The 17,184-nt window shown below is 37.4% G+C and overlaps 1 protein-coding gene across 2 annotated transcripts in view; it reads right to left on the bottom strand.

Annotated features, from left to right (window-relative positions):
• pcdh15b (protocadherin-related 15b) overlaps positions 1-17,184 on the bottom strand; it is a 459,821-nt gene that overhangs the window by 291,887 nt on the left and 150,750 nt on the right. The gene's annotated exons all lie outside the window — the stretch shown is intronic.

The following is a 17,184-nucleotide window of genomic DNA, read 5'->3' as shown; positions in this document are numbered from 1 at the left end:
GTGCTGGAGAAATTCGGGAATCTAAGCTTACTGTAAATAAACGGAAGCACTTTTTTCACCCGAATAAACAGTTTCAAGGAGCGACATCTGTGTAGATTAACATCCAGCACTCGTTTGATTGTATAGTGTTGTTTACTTAGCTTAGCTTTACTTAACTTAGTTAGCTACCCCCCACCACCACCACCCAGCAGCGAGACCTACTGAATTAGAAGATCCTTATAGTGTCTCGAATAATGCATCTTACAATCCAGTGACCCTTTTGTATGAAGATAAACCAGAAAATAAATATAAAATATGAATAAAAAAGACTGACCTCTATTTAAAACTATTTAAGACTTAAGAGACAGAATTAAGACCATGATCATAATAAGAAAAAGGAAAAAACACACAAGACCAAGCTTAAGCTTGTGATTTTAGTGGTGTTTAAGTGCCCACTATTATAAAGGTTTGCCCTCCAGATCAAGAAAATGTATTATGGACCCAATCTTAGCTATCTATAGGCAAGCCAGCAATCGTGCATCTTGATTTAGGAGGCGTGTCAGTGTATCTTTGCTATCATAAGGACGGGAAAAGTATGCAAAATGGGAAACAAGCAAGAAGGCATTTACAAATTTATTTTAATTAAATCATGGGTGTGTTTTGTGCATAATGTACAATAAACCAATCAGCCAGGTCTTAAAGGACTTTGGCAGAGGTGTACATTTCTGCATAGCATTCATTAAAAATATTCATCAAGAACACTATTTGATCCTGTATGGCACAACATGACTTCTTCCACACTGGCAAGTCGGTGCAGGAGGTGCATTTTTTTGTTTGTTTGTTAGTTTGTTTAATCCCAACTACCCTCTAAATAGTCACTGCTAACTCCTGTATTATTTTTGACAAACCAATATTTCAAATTAGCATAAAATTTAAATTTTCATACACTGCAAACAGGGTCAACAATGAAAAATTGGGGATATGCAAGTTATTATTAAAGCAATAAATTAAAGCAGTTCATAAGTATTACAAAAAAAAAATAAAAAATAGGAGGTGTGACTCACAGGCCATCTCACGATAGAATATTATCAAAATACTGCTCGATATATTACAAGATAATTGTCTACGATACTTAACAGCATCTGTGTTACTGAACATGATAGCATACTTATAAATAAACAAATACCAGTAATTATCATCATTTGACTATAGCGCCAGCTTGTGTAGAAATGAAGCATAAGCTGCCGGTGCTCAGAGGGAGCAAAATTGGCCCTGCTCTCTTCGGGTGGGTAGATGGCGCTCTCTCCCCACATCACTCCTAGGGTGATGTCTGCAGCACAGGGCGTCTGTGAGCTGTTGTATCAGAACCGAGTCGCTGCGCTTTCCTCCAAGTGTGATGTGATGCTGCTCGGCAATGCTGTATCAGCAGCAGCTCAAAAAGAGGCGGAGTCTAACTTCACATGTATCAGAGGAAGCATGTGTAAGTCTTTACCCTCCTGGTGTGTTGGGGCATCACTAGTGATAGAGGGAGACCTAATGAGTGGGTTGGGTAATTGGTCGTGTAAATTGGGAAGAAAAATGGGAAAAATTTGAAATAAAATTAGATTTAGAACTTCAGTTCTAAATCCATATTTGAGGTTACGTATTGATAATGTTTATCAATATTTTGTCCCACCCTTAACAGAAAACTGAATCTTAAATAAAGCTGTTGGTTCCGCTGTTGTTAAATCAAGATGTTATCTTGCACATGGAATTTGGAAGAGTGCAAAAAAAACTGTATTTAGAGTTTTTGCCATTTTTAAGACCTTTGGGTGATGGATTTTTGACATTTTAAAACAAACAAGGGCCTTTTTTTTTTAGCTAAAAATATGTATGACCTTTGCAGACTGATTGAAGCGTGCCCATCAAAAGTCAGGACATTATTTTCACTGTTACTTTTCCATAAATTCTGAATAAGAGCTCTCCACTCCACCACCCCCATCCACCAGATACTGGCTAACATCAACACCAGCAGATGACATGTCTCTCCAAACCATCACTGATTGGTGGAAACTTCACACTAGACCTCAAGCAGTTTGGACTGTGTGTCTCCCCACTCTTCCTCCAGACTCTGCTCCCTTGATTTACAAATGAAATGAAAAATTAACTGATGATCAGTGATGGTTTGGAGAGACATGTCTGTCATCTGCTGGTGTTGATCCACTGTGTTTTATTATCAAGTCTAAAGTCAGTGCAGTTTTGTTTTCCCACAAAATCTTACACCACTTCCCTCTACATGCTTCCCTGTGCTACTGAAAACCTTTATGAAGATGTAGATTTCATTTTCCAGCAGGATTTGGCACACTGCCCACACTGATAAAAGTACCAATTGGTCTTATATAATATTCTAATTTTCAGAGATACTGATTTTTGGGTTTTCATTAGCTGTAAGTCATAATCATCAACAATAAAAGTAACACATTTAAAAAAAAAAGTTTCACATTTTGATCTGAATTACTGAAATAAAGTAACTTTTCAATAATTTTCTGTTTTTTTGAGATGCACTAGTTTATCATAAAATAAATAATGATAATAAACAGTGTCATCTTGGTTCTGACAGGCAGGTTTTTTGACTAAATAATAATCTCAGTTTTCTTTCTCAGGCTGGTAGAAGCTCAAACTGATACGCTATTTTGCCCAAAGGTGATCTGAATACCCAGAAGGTTTAAGCGCTGATGAGTTCTGACACTCATTCTGATGGTAACAACGTGTCAGGTTTGACAATATTCCCAAGATACCGCTGTCACAAAGTTCCCACAAATATTTACATGCAATATTGTTCCACTGCAAATAATTCAGTTTAGTCTCTAACCCTTAAAATTCAAATGAACACTTTTACACTACTATTTAAACACAAGTTCACCCATACATAGATAAAAGTTATGAGGGGACATATGTAACCATATTTTAAAGGCTTATCTTTACACTTGATATAGAATTTATACAAACAGGCCATGCTAGAAACAAAAGTGGAACTTTTGGGAAGGTGTGTGTTTCGTTACATTTGGTGTAAAACTAACTGAATGTTAAACATGGTGGTGGTAGTGTGTGATTGTCTGGAGCTGCTTTGCTGCTTCAGGGTCTGAACAACTTGCTGTTATAGATGGAACCAGGAATTCTGCTGTTTACCAGACAATCCTGAAGGAGAATATCTGGCCATCTGTTTGTGACCTCAAGCTCAGGTGTGCTTGGGTTCTGCAGCAGGACAATGAACCAAAGCACACAAACAAGTCCCCCTCTCAATGACTTAAAAAACAAACACAATGAAGGTTTTGGAGGAGTGGCCTAGTGAAAATCTGTTTAAGATGCTGTGGTGTGAGCATAAACAGTTTTTCTTTACAATTCTGTAAAGAAGAGTGGAGCAAAATTCCTCCACAGAGATGTTAATGACTCGTTGCCAGTTATCAGTAAGGCTTGATTGCAGTTGTTGCCGCCAAGGGTGGCGCGACCAAGTTATTAGATTTAGGGGGCAAACACTATTTCTAGTTAGTTTTTTTTCCCCTTTAATAAATAAAATCATCATTTAAAAAGTGCTTTGTATATATACTCTGGTTGTCGTTGCCTGATATTAAAGTTAAAGTTAATAAAAAAGCAAAAATAAAAGAAATCTGTAGGGGGAAAATACCTTTTCAGGTCTTTGTATATGTGAATAAATTTTTTAAAGATTTAAGCATTCGAAAATTCTAACGTTTTAACTAGGATTAGTGTAGTTTAGTAGGAGTGTTCTATTCTAAGTGTAAAAATTGGACCATCAATCCATGAGCCGCAGAAACCTGCCTGCAAAACACGAGGCTAAACCTCCTCCATAACACTTCTGGAGAGCAGTCTGCTCTTTCTCACCTTTTCTGCCTGGCTGTGCAGAATCACAAACAGCAGGTTTTGGGGCGCAATTTCTGGCGGCAGTAAATAAGCAGCTCATCTATAATTCAGCCTGCCCTCGGAAAACCTAAAACGACACCCATTAGAGGAGAAAGCGCGGGTGAACCACTGGATAACCGGGCCAAGAAAGGCAAAAAAAAAAAGAAAAAAAAAAAAAAAAGAAATGAAGCTTAGAAAAAAGCTCCTCAGCAAGTCAGCAGCAGCGAGCAGACCCATGCTAATCCTCAGTGCTAAGTGCATCTCGAGACAGCTGCGGTCGCGCCATATGCCTGCGCGAGAGGCCGGCATTAGTGACAGACGCTGACGACCAAATTCCCTGACAAGCTTAAACGGAAACTTAAGGCAGGGAGCAGTTGGAGACCACTAGGGGATTGTGGTTGAGGACAACGGCGGGTTTAAAACGCGAGCTTGGTTATGCGTGGAGACACATTGTACGGGGGGACAATAGCTTCATTCAACTGGGTAAATGCAGTTCAGCTCAGTCCGCTCTGATAAAGTGTGTAATATATGACGCGTGTATAAGAGAACATGCTATTCTCAACCAGACACATTATACAACTCAAAAGACTGAGCAGAATTCATTCTCAAAAGTCCCTAAATTTAGTGTCTTTTTTAAATAAAATGTAAAAAAAAAATGTTTAAAATATATAAGAAAAATTGTAAAAGTTAAATTTACAATTTACGGCCCTGTCCATAAAGTCCACACATGTAAACTTTCTTAGGACTGTGCAGAATTAGCTAAAGTCTGAGCAGAATTAACTCTTAAAAGACCCTAAATTTAGTCTGTTTTTCAAATAAAATGTAAAGAAAAAAGATTTAAATATGAGAAAAATTGTAAAAGTTAAATTTACAATTTACGGCCCAGTTCATAAAGTCCACACATGTAAACTTTCTTAGGACTGTGCAAAATTAGCTGAGGACTGGGCAGAATTAACTCTTAAAAGTCCCTAAATTTAGTGTCTTTTTCAAATAAAAAGTAAAAAAAAAATGTTTAAAATATATAAGAAATATTGTAAAAGTTAAATTTACAAAAAAAAACAATTTACGGCCCAGTTCATAAAGTCCACACATGTAAACTTTCTTAGGACTGTGCAAAATTAGCTGAGGACTGGGCAGAATTAACTCTTAAAAGTCCCTAAATTTAGTGTCTTTTTCAAATAAAAAGTAAAAAAAAAAATGTTTAAAATATATAAGAAATATTGTAAAAGTTAAATTTACAAAAAAAAAACAATTTACGGCCCAGTCCATAAAGTCCACACATGTAAACTTTTTTAGGACTGTGCAGAATTAAATCTTAAAAGTCCCTAAATTTAGTCTGTTTTTCAAATAAAATGTGAAAAAAAAATTGTTTAAAATATATAAGAAATATTGTAAAAGTTAAATTTACAAAAAAAAACAATTTACGGCCCAGTCCATAAAGTCCACACATGTAAACTTGTAAGACTGCACAAACAGTCACTTCACTACAGGCTTTTTACTTACATACTTTAAATGTTTCTTTTTTTCTTAATTTAACTTATATTCTACAATGTAGGTTAATTTTTTATCAAACAATTAAGGGACACATTTAGTGCTTATGGCAGTGTGGGCAGGGTGCCAAGTCCTGCTGGAAAATGAAATCTGCATCTCCATAAAAGTTGTCAGCAGAGGGAAGCATGATGTAAGTGCTGTAAAACTGACTTTGGATTTGATAAAACACAGTGGACCAACACCAACTGTCTGGCATAAGAGCAAAAAAATATATATATAATGAGAAGAGTCTGTGTTCCAGTGCATATATCTGTGCAGTGTGAAGCTGCTTTAACACAGAACGCTGCAAATTTGACGGTGTGCTTTTAAACACTGTTTTTAATAGGATGCGCGGCTGTAAGCAGTGAACGCTGCACATGCATTGTTTAGAGTGTAAACAGCATGGAGCAGCAGACACAGCATTTGTTCATATATTGCAGTACATTATCTGGCTAATATATCAGATTTAAAATGTGCTTTATAAGCAGTTTAGCTCAATTAAAAATGAGTATATTTGAAAATTGGGATGTCTCCTCTGGTATTGTGTTTTCTGTGTTGGAGCTCTTCAGTCAATTAGCCGAAAAAAAATATATATATATATTTATATATATATATATATATATATGGCATCACTGGTTTAACCCTCCTCTTATGTTCTGGGTGAAATTGACCCGTTTTAGAGTTTGAAGATTTAGGAAAAATAGTATGAAATTATGAAACTTCTCTAATTAGTTTGCTTTAATTAGTGTAATCAACATATAATATGAAAATGCAAAAACTAAAACTAAACTGTAATGTTATGTTTTAATGTTACGTAAAACTACTGTGGTTTATATGTTGGCCTTTCAAAAGTAATAAAGTAGTGAAATATTATTTTTTTTTTTTTTTTATGAAAAACAAATGAATTATCCTAATCAAAGCATTACCTGTTAAAGGTAAGAAACACTGAATTCAATTTGTATAGAATAATTAGAAATGTTTAAATTCGAATGTATTAATTACCTCATTAAATATTTTAAGCTAATTAAAATCATTGAAAAACGCTTAAACAAACACGTACGTATCTAGCAGTGGGGTGCAGTGAATATAGTGGGTACCCCTTCTGCAAACCAGACCATGGCCCCGCCCCCAGAGTGAAAATCATGAATCTGATTGGTTAGATTGTCCTACGACTTTGCTAACAGACTCATTACTACACCCTTCTCAAAGTCAGGAGAAGGGTCCACGAGCAAAAAGCTTTGATTGGTCAGTACCGCTGTCAGTCAGATAAGAGTCATATAGCAACTGAAAAACACAGACTAATGCTTTGAATTAGTTGCTGTTTTTTTTTATTTTAGTTAATTTATAAAATAAGTCCATCCACTTACAATATCTATATGATATATTTCCTGATTAAAAATGATGTAATTATTTACATGCACTTATTGTCACCCCTTTTTTTTCTGAAGGGTTAGAAGGGCCTCACTGCACACCACTGGTATCTAGTAACGCCTCTGATTACGATATGCTTGCAGCATCTCCACGTATAATAAGCAGCAGCTGCAGCAGCTGACTTCAGACCAGTCTGTCTGAATTGCAGCTCTGCAAGATGCTGTGTAATCCTCCCAGCCCCTGCGATTACACAGCCCGCTGTAAATCACCCGTCCTGCTGAGGACTGCACGTCCAGACCGGCCATGATACCCTCTCAATCACTCATTAACTACAAAACATCAGGCCGGGCCGGGCCAGTCAGGAGGGAGCCTGATACACTGATTAAACCCACCTGACGGCACTGCCCACGCAATTAATCCCGGCTTAATTTAACTCGTTTATAACTGGTCTATGCCTGACACTGGATGAAACGTTACGTCTATATGAAGACGAGCGGCTCTGCTTCTCCGGCTTCACTGCAGTAGAGTAATGCTTTCTGATTTGGTTTGGTGTGAAGAATGAATACAATAAAAAGTAATGAGACAAAACAAGCATCGTGACTGGAGGATTACCCTAATCAATTTCTCAACCACCAATAAATCCTCGTCCCAAAACCATGCAAATTAATCTCAGCCCACTTTGTTCTTCTGACAGCAGCCGCTCCTGACAGAGCAGCTCAGTAATAACGCCTAAGCCCTAAATGTTTGTCCAACTTAAGCAGCTGAGAGTGACACTTCTGTCGCTGGACTCTTCCCTCATTTATACAGAACCTCTGCAGTGACCGCATCATGTGGACTGAGATACTTAAACAGATCAGTTGTGAGAGAGAGGCTAAACATTCTCCAACTTTGTGCACCAATTAGAAAAGGATGACATCTCAGGATATCAAAAGCCAGATTTTCACTTCATATCACCCACTGGCTCAGAAGCACCAGTAGATTCCTACAGTCATTCCAAGTGTAACACTCGTAGCATGGAAACAATTGGCACTTTAATTGAAGTTTAATCTAATTGACTGTGTCAATGAAATGCATGTGAATGAACAAATTGCGTAACATCAACACAATATGTACCAGAAGAGATAAACAGCAGGACAGCAAATGTGTTGCAAATGTACAGTAACATACTGCACAGTTCACGCATTTTTAACATTGTGTCAAACATTTCCAAAGAATCAACCAGTACAAATGGTCCAAAATGAACTGGAATAAGTTCTTTTTACACATGACAAATTTTGAAAATGTGTATAAAACCTTAATGGAAAAAGTCAAAAACATGAAAAAGCACCCCAACAAGTTGGAAAATTAGAATATTTCTAAAGCCAAAAAGAATCTGTGATAATGTGTTAAGCTGTAAGCATCTTTGAGACATCATGTTATATAAAAAAAATGTGAAATTTCTTTTAACACTATAAGGCACACTTAAAATCGTTTAATTTTCCCAAAAATCATAAGTGTGCCTTATGTATGAATTTTACAAGTCAGGCTAGAAGCAGTAAAGCCACTCTGCTGAAGTACAGAGTTATACAGGAGTTTCAATTTAGTTCTCCAGCACTGGGGCTGGAGTAGCATTAGCATTCATCACTAACCGCTATTTCCCCGTTCAGAGGTGAGTATTATCAGCCTGTAGCCTGCTGCTAACCCCGGCTAGCACTGCTGCAGCAGCATTAGCATTAACCATGCTAAGTGCTAGATCTTTTACCATCCAGAGGGGAGCATATCGGACTGTAGCCTGCACATTTACAGTGTTAAAACAAGTTACATGGGACAAACCGCTAGCTAATATCGCCCTGGTTTACCGGAACACTAAGGGTGTTTCGGTGGAATTGCTTTACTCACTTAAATAATAAGTTTTCAGGAGAGAAATATGTGTAGATTAACATCCAGCGCTCGTTTGACTTCAAAAGAAACTTAGCTTTACTTAACTTAGTTAGCTACCCGTCACCACCACCAATTAGAAGTTCCTTAGAAGTTCCTTAAGAGACACACTAGTGCCTAATAATCCAGTGCACCTTATGTATGAAACTATACCAGAAAATAGACATTCATTGATAGTGCACCTTATAATTGTGTGCTCCTCCATAAATTGCCTATGCTACCCAATATTACACCATACTCTCTAAACAACTCTGTACTACCTATTTACCCTTTACTAGCATATACTATCTAGACTAACTGAACTGTAAACTACCCTATACTCGCCAATCCTAAACCACTCTATACTTCCTATACACTCTATTCTCTCTACACTACCCCAAACTACCCTATATCCTATACTCACTAATCTTCACTATTCTCTCTATACTACCATATACTAACCTAGCTATCCTATTTCTTATCCTATGCTCCCTAAACATCCCTATTCTGTATACACTACCCGATACTACCATATATTCCTTTTAGTCTATATCTTACTCTATACTACCCTATACTATCTAAACTTCCCTATTCTCTCTACACTACCCTATATTCCCCTGTACTACACTATATTCTGTTAACTCTATATCCTATCATATATTCCCCTATACTCCCTAAACTTCCCTATTCTCTCTACACTACCCTATACTACCATATATTCCTTTTACTCTATAGCCTATCCTATACTACTCTATACCCCCTAAACTTCCCTATTCTCTCTACACTACCCCAAACTACCCTATATCCTATACTCACAAATCTTCACTGTTCTCTCTACACTACCCTATATTCCCCTGTACTACACTATATTCCGTTTTATCATACCATATATTTCCACATACTCCCTAAACTTCCCTATTCTGTATACACTACCCAATACTACCCTATATTCTTTTTAGTTTATATCTTATCCTATACTACCCTATACTACCTAAACTTCCCTATTCTCTCTACACTACCCTATATTCCCCTGTAATACACTATATTCTGTTTACACTACCCTATACTACTCAGTATTACCTTATATCCTATCATATACTCCCTAATATTCAGTATTCTCTCTACACTACCCTATACTACCATAAATTCCTTTTACTCTATATCCTATACTACCCTATACTACCTAAACTTCCCTATTATCTCTACACTACTGTATACTCCCCTGTACTACCCTATATTTCATTTACCCTATATCCTATCACATGCTCCCCTATACTACCTAAACTTCTTAATTTTCTGTACACTACCCAATACTACCCTATATCCTATCCTATACTCCCTAAACTTCCCTGTTCTCTCTACACTGCCATATACTACACTATAATACCCTGTACTCACATATACTACGTAAACTTACCAATTCTCAACTTATCTTATACTCCCTATACTCCTCTATATCTTATCCTTTATTCCCTATACAAACCTATCCTAAGCTATGCTTCCTATACTCTCTATACTACTCTATACCACCCCATACTCCACACGTGTCCACCTTGTATAAAGCAATGGTGATTCTGTCAGCAGTTTGCATGGGTTAACAGTGACTGGAGAAATGACTGACCCTAGACACTGTGAATAAGCCATAGTTGTAACAAGCTAATTAAGGTTGAAATCCTTTATAAAGTTAGCAGTATTGGAGCTCCGATTTTTTGTTTTTTATGACTTTATTACTTATTGCACACAGCAAGAAACAATCCACTAATCTACCTTGAAATGTTCAAAAGAATGTTTTTACTTGATTATTTTAGATCAGTTTATTTTCCACTCAATCTGTGATCTGCAGTATCAGAAAGACTGACCTTACCTTGACCATGACTGGTCTGAAGAACAAAGTCTGTGACTAAGACAAACTGGCATCATTTATTCATTTATTCAAGGTCTTGAGACTTCAGCACACATAAAATGACGAGCCAAAAGTATAATATATATAAAACACATGAAATGAAACAAAGGACAGTTCTTAGAAGAAATGCTTACTACCCAGCAATGCAGCAATGAACAGCCAGTTAATTAAGAACTTCTAGCTTGATAAGGCTTTATAAGGGCTTTAGAGGGGCATTATGAACCCCCTATTGGGCTAGTGTACAGTTGAGAACTGGGTTAATCTACCTTATCTTAGTTTGAATGGTTACAATTGGGATGTTATTGAAGCTATATAAAATGCTGTGGCCTGCTGTACTGCCACTCTAATAGGGAAAAAAATGAAGACACACTATTTCCATGATTATCTCATGATAATTTAAAGAATTTCTGAACATTTATAGAATAACTAATTTATAGAGCATTATCCTGCTGAAAAAAAAATACCAGTTGAAAGCCCTACCATGTGGCTGTGGAATGTCCTGCACATTACTGAACTGTCAGTGTCCCTCATATCACTACTAGGGGTGACTGAAAATTATATTTGTTGGCTTTCCAACCAGCATATTCACACCAGCAGTCAACAGCAAAGACACAACTAAAGCCCTCACCACAAGACCTCCACACCTGAGCCAGACCATTGCTGGTCAAAATCTACAAATTATGAGCTTCCAATCCATAAAAGTCTAGGTTTCTCATTCTCTAAACCACTGCAAACAAAGTTGACAGTAGTTGGATGAAGGACGTTGTAGATTGGGATCAATATGGTGGTCAATTGAACTATTCTGCTTCTCAATGTCTTTTAACTGTGCTCTCAGAGGCTGCTTTTAGCTAGTGTACCTCTTGGTGAGAGATCACTGACTGATAGACATGCCTCTATAATGCACTAAACAGATATTTAGCCCACTTTTATGACCTCTTGTGACAAAACCTAGTGTCTAAACAGACCACACCTATCAGACAAATACCAATTCAATACAAAGTGAGGAGGGATACAGTGCAGGGAGTATTTACCTCTTACAGACTTTTGTTTTTGCATTTTTGTCATATATATTTTTTCAGACTATCAAACAAACTTTAATATCAGATAAAGATAATATATATTAAATCTAGCCCTTTGTGAAAAAGTGTTTGGGACAACAGTGAGAGCTATTATTCACAAATGGAGACAACATGGAACACTGGTGAACCTTCCCAGGAGTGACCAGCTGACCAAAATAATTCCAAAAGGGCATGGACAACTCATCCAGGAGGTCCCAAAATAACCCAGAACAACATTTAAAGAACTGCAGGTCTCACTTTACTTTCAATAATAAGAAAGAGACTGGTGGAAAATGGTCTCCATGAGAGAGTTCCAATGCAAATAAACACTGCTGACCTAAAAGAACACAACGACCCATCTCACATTTACCAACAAGCTTCCTGATGATTCCCACAACTTTGGGAAAATGGGTAAATATTCTTTGGACTGATGTGACAAATGTAGAACTTTTTGGAAGGTGTGTGTCCCATTACATCTGGCGTAAAACTGAAACCAACACATACTTTTAGAAAAAGAGCATCATACGTAATGTAAAACATGGTGGTGGTAGTGTGATGATCTGGGGCTGCCTTGCTGCTTCAGGGTCTGGACAACTTGTTGTAATAGATAAAAAGAGGAATTCTATTGTTTTCCAGACAATCCTGAAGGAGAATATCCGACCATCTGTTTGTGACCTCAAGCTCAGGTGTGCTTGGGTTCTGCAGCAGGACAATGACCCAAAGCACACAAACAAGTCCACCTCTGAATGTCTTAAATAACTAAAATGAAGGTTTTGGCACTCCAAAACCTGGTCAAAGTCTGATTGAGATGTTGTGGATGATCTAAAACAGGCTGTTTATGCTGGAAAACCTTCTTATGTGGCTGTAATAAAACAATTCTATAAAAGAAGAGTGAAACAAAATTCCTCCACAGAGATGTGAAAGACTTGTTGCCAGTTATCAGTAAAGCTTGATTGCAGTTGTTGCCGCCAAGAGTGGCACAATCAAGTTATTAGATTTATTTAAAAGGTGTTTTGTATATTTACTTAGGTTCTCTTTGTCTGATATTAAAGTTTGTTAATCTGAAATTGAGAAAAAAGTAAAAACAAAATAAATCTATATACCTGCAAATACATTTTTATGAACCTGTGTGTTGAGGAACGTAAAGATGGAACGTAAAGAGAGGATAATGTCAGCCGGTCATGGCCATTCATGCTTTACTGTCCGTAGAAAAACTAAGAGCAAGCATGTGTGTTTATAGGTCTTGGTGTTTATAGTGCAGGAGAAAACACTCCACAGCTCCTGGTGGGCCGAGCAGGGTTATCAGAAAATCAACACACAGCCTTGAGTCTCGCTTAACATCCAGGTGGATGCATGCACACACACAGATAAACACACACACCGGACTGCTTAGTCAGAAATGGAGTGGCGGTGCAGTCTGGTTGCTATGGCTGGGAGGTGAAAGGCAGGCAAACAAAGTGGAAGCTCATCAACGCTGCTGTCCCCATTTCACCGCCCGCCCTCCGGCATCCCGCCTGCCCCAGACCACCTCCGGCCTGCTTATCACAGAGACACCATTCACCTACACAATGCAGCCCTTATTTCCCAATGCAAATCACCCGTCTCCACCAGTCTGGCCTGTTTTACTCCACTATTAGCTCTGTTTACTTCTAATAATTCTCTATATGGTCATTTGACTCATATTGTTCAGTTTTGTAAGTCTTAGTTCAAACTTACGGCGACACATCAAGTGTTCTCCAGTCTCACGCTTTGAGCGTGTGACACAGGCACCTCAGCAAGTACACATGCTCACACGCCACACATGGTATTTCTCACACTTGTCAATCCAACGGCTGTATATTATAATGTACTCTCGTTGAGCAAATCAGAATATAGATCGCTCTGTTGTTAGGCCCCTTTTAACAACTGAACTACTGCCCCCCCCCCCCCCCCAAGTGGGCACATCAATATCAAACGTTAGGGGCCAGGTGAAAAATACGAGGTAAAAAAAATTAAACTGCGTGGTTTAACATGCGCAAATGTGAAATTTGCAAGCAAAAAAATAAATAAAAAAAGGAACAAAATATCACTCTCTAGCTTCATTTTTGTCCTTCTTGGACATTTTTTATCTCTCTTAAATTCACATTTGTCTTTGTGCGCTATGTGAATTGCTTGCTTCGGCTCTTTTCCCTCCATGGCGCTAAAGTTTGGATTTTAGCATAGCTAGCTAACTCTCCTGCTGGCCTTCTTTCTTGCCCTTCTGTTGGTAGTATGGTAGTATGCAGTCTATCACAAACCCTGGAGATATCCGCCAATATCATTCGCTGAGGGAGCTGAGCCTGACTCCACCCCCAAACAGTCAAAACCACCCCTTTCAACACTCACGCGCAAAAGCCTCACTCGAGCAAAAAGGAAATCGCAGGTAGCGATGAAGCATCTGCATGAAGATAACTGAATTTGAGTGTCATGTCTGGTGCTGAAAGCACACCTGTGTTCCCCTCACTCAGCTCTACCTGCGATTTCCAAGCTTCCAACTATAATACCCAGAACGCACCACACCATTACATCACACTCACTCCCGATCACATGGTTTACCGCATGACACATCCAGGAAGTCCTGAGTATTGATTAACCCTTAGTATATAAGGACCACACTCACGCTCACACCTCACCGAGTAATTGTATTGGTTCTACCTGCTTTACAATGCGTTTCTATTGCCCTTGTTGTTTATTCGTGTATGATCCTTTTTCTGTGTACCTCCGACTTTGATTTTTGCCTTGCCCGTGTATTGGATTTCTGTGAATGACCTGGACTGTTGCTTCATCTCTGGATTTCTGCCTTCTCTGTGATATCCCCTGCTCGTGTATGAACTCTGGACTGTCTCCCGTTTATGGTATGGTTTCATATGGTTGCATACTGTCTCACTGGTATTGACCTGGCTTGCTTTGACTATCCCAGCTCTATCTTTTAATAAAAGATTTTACTTGTATCCGCACAAGTCTCCTCCTTGTCTGAGAGAAGAAAAATTAAGCACGAGTTTTTCACACGATTAGCTTTTTTTGCTCACAAGTTTCACATTTGTGCTTGGAAGGAGTACATTTACACACACAAAATGTTAAAACACCAAGTTATTATTTTTTTCTTTTCACCTGATATTTTTGACATTAATACGTAAAAACACCCTACTGTTTAGTAATTCAGTTGCAGTGCTGTATAGATCACAGACAAGCAGCTTATTTATCTTATCATCTTGCAATGACTTTTTTACTGCTCATCACTTCACCTGTCAGACCTCTAATTCTTCTCCTCACTGCTGAAACTGAGTTTTAGTCCAATGTTAATGGAGAAATCCAGTGTAAAGGGGACTGACATTTATAACAAGGCGCAGAGAACTTTCTTCAGAATTCTACCAATGAAAGATGGAGCTACTTTGAGCTTGTTAATGGTACAAAAATAGCCAATTTGTGCATGGGCGACTCCATGCCCCCATTATTAGCACTGTAAAAACGCTGAATTTAAGAATGCTAGGGATACATAAAGGTTGGCTATTGGACAAAAGTTTATACTCATTATCATGTTTCACTACAACCCAAGCACGTTTCACATCGGATTTCTCCTTTAACCTGAGCTAAAGACGTTGTTGCCATGTGGGTCAGCCAGACCTTATTATGTACTAGTTTTCTCCAGTTTCCAAGAGTATTTTAAAGTTGTAGGAAATAGTACTCACCGCTCTCTGGCTGTAAAAATCTGTAATTTCTCTAAAGGAAAAACTCCAGCTTTTAATAGATACAGAGTTCTCTGTGTTTCTGTGTCCTTTTCTAGTTATTATGATGAAAGTGTGTAAATGCAGCAGTAGAGAGGTACATCAGTAACACCATCTGTTCCAGCACTACAGCTTTACTACAGACAAAGAGTTTGACATTTATATTTGCTACAGACCAGCTGTGAACTAAAACAATTATTTCTAATTGTTTAAGGCTTTTCGCTGGACCTGAACAGCTTAACTAGGAAAAATAAACGGGGAAGAACCTGGTTGTGTTCTAAAACTACTTTTCTGGTAGTGCAATTAATGATGCTTTTAAATTGATTGCATTATTATTAGATTTGTTTAAAAGTGCAAGGCCAGAGCACCTCTGACATTCAACTACTTCATTAAAAGGTGCAAAAGAGAAGCAGCTGTGTATTAGCACTTTCAGTTATACAGCACTCTGACATCCTGCTTAAGTTTTTTAGCACCTATTTTAACAGTGGAAAAAAAAACACACCAACATTCATAATTAATTTTCACTAAACTCTTCACGGACAGAGGTGTGGATAGGGCACTTCACTGTAGAGCACTGTTCTGTTCCTCTCTGATCTGTATAATTCAGATATAGAGTTGAACCGACTGTTCGGTTCAGCTGTGCTACCCAGAAATATGTAATTGTACTGATATGTAATTGATTATGCTATTACATCGAATGCATTACTATACGTTTTTGGGGAAAAAAAGACCATAAACACTGCACTTTCACCATAGTTCCACTTGTCTAGTATAGCATCACCTATTTAACAGTGTTACCTTTATTTCAGTAATTCAGTTCAAAATGTGAAACTCTTAAATTATATAGATGTATTACGGATTCCAGACAATGAAAATCCAAAAATCAGTATATTTTAGAATATTTATTATAAATTATAACAATTTGAAAAATGTATAAGACTAATTGGTACCTTTGGCAGTGTGGGCAGTGTGCCAAGTCCTGCTGGAAAATGAAATCTGCATCTCCATAAAAGTTGTCAGCAGGGGGACGCATGAAGTGCTGTAAGGCTTTCTGGGAAAACACTGCACTGACTTTAGACTTATGGAGATGTGGATTTCATTTTCCAGCAGGACTTGGCACACTGCCCACACTGCCTAAAGGACCTATTGGTCTTATTTAATATTCTAATATTCTGAGACACTGATTTTTTTTTAACAATCATAAAATAAATAAATGCTTAAAATAGATAATTCAGTTTTGTAATACATCTATATAATATTATATATTATATAATATATATATATAATATTATATATTTTTTTAGATGCACCTGTAATGCAGTAGTACGTTCTAATATTTTCCCTAAAGATGAGAGGAACTGACTGTTCTTCCAGTTTTGCTGCCCATCAGTATGTGAAACATCACAGCTCTGCTCAGATTCTGGCCCTCAAAAATTGAGCTTGTCCAATGAATAACCATAAAATCAACCATTTCTCCCCTTTTTATAGTCATCATTTATTAATTTCTTTAAAACAAAAAAAATATATATATATATATACTTGTTTTAGACTTACATTGCTCAATTTATTCCTCAATTATCTTATTTGCATTTTACACTTTTCCCATACTATTTTAATTTGCTTAAGTGTTAAAAAAAGTGCACATGGTAAATTGAGTTCATAAAATTATATAAAAAAGCAATTTCCTATCACATTTGCATGATCTCCAACCTGATAGACATACTGAAACTATTCAAATATCCTGCCTTAACCTCTGCTGGTAGTATTTTCTAATATGGTGCTTTTAGTTTATCAGAACATCCTGCCT

This window comes from Astyanax mexicanus, chromosome 15 (genome assembly GCF_023375975.1).
Source record: "Astyanax mexicanus isolate ESR-SI-001 chromosome 15, AstMex3_surface, whole genome shotgun sequence".
Taxonomy (NCBI): Eukaryota; Metazoa; Chordata; class Actinopteri; order Characiformes; family Acestrorhamphidae; genus Astyanax; species Astyanax mexicanus.
Note: the sequence above shows the minus strand (reverse complement) of the source record. Positions and strands in the feature narration are given on the sequence as shown.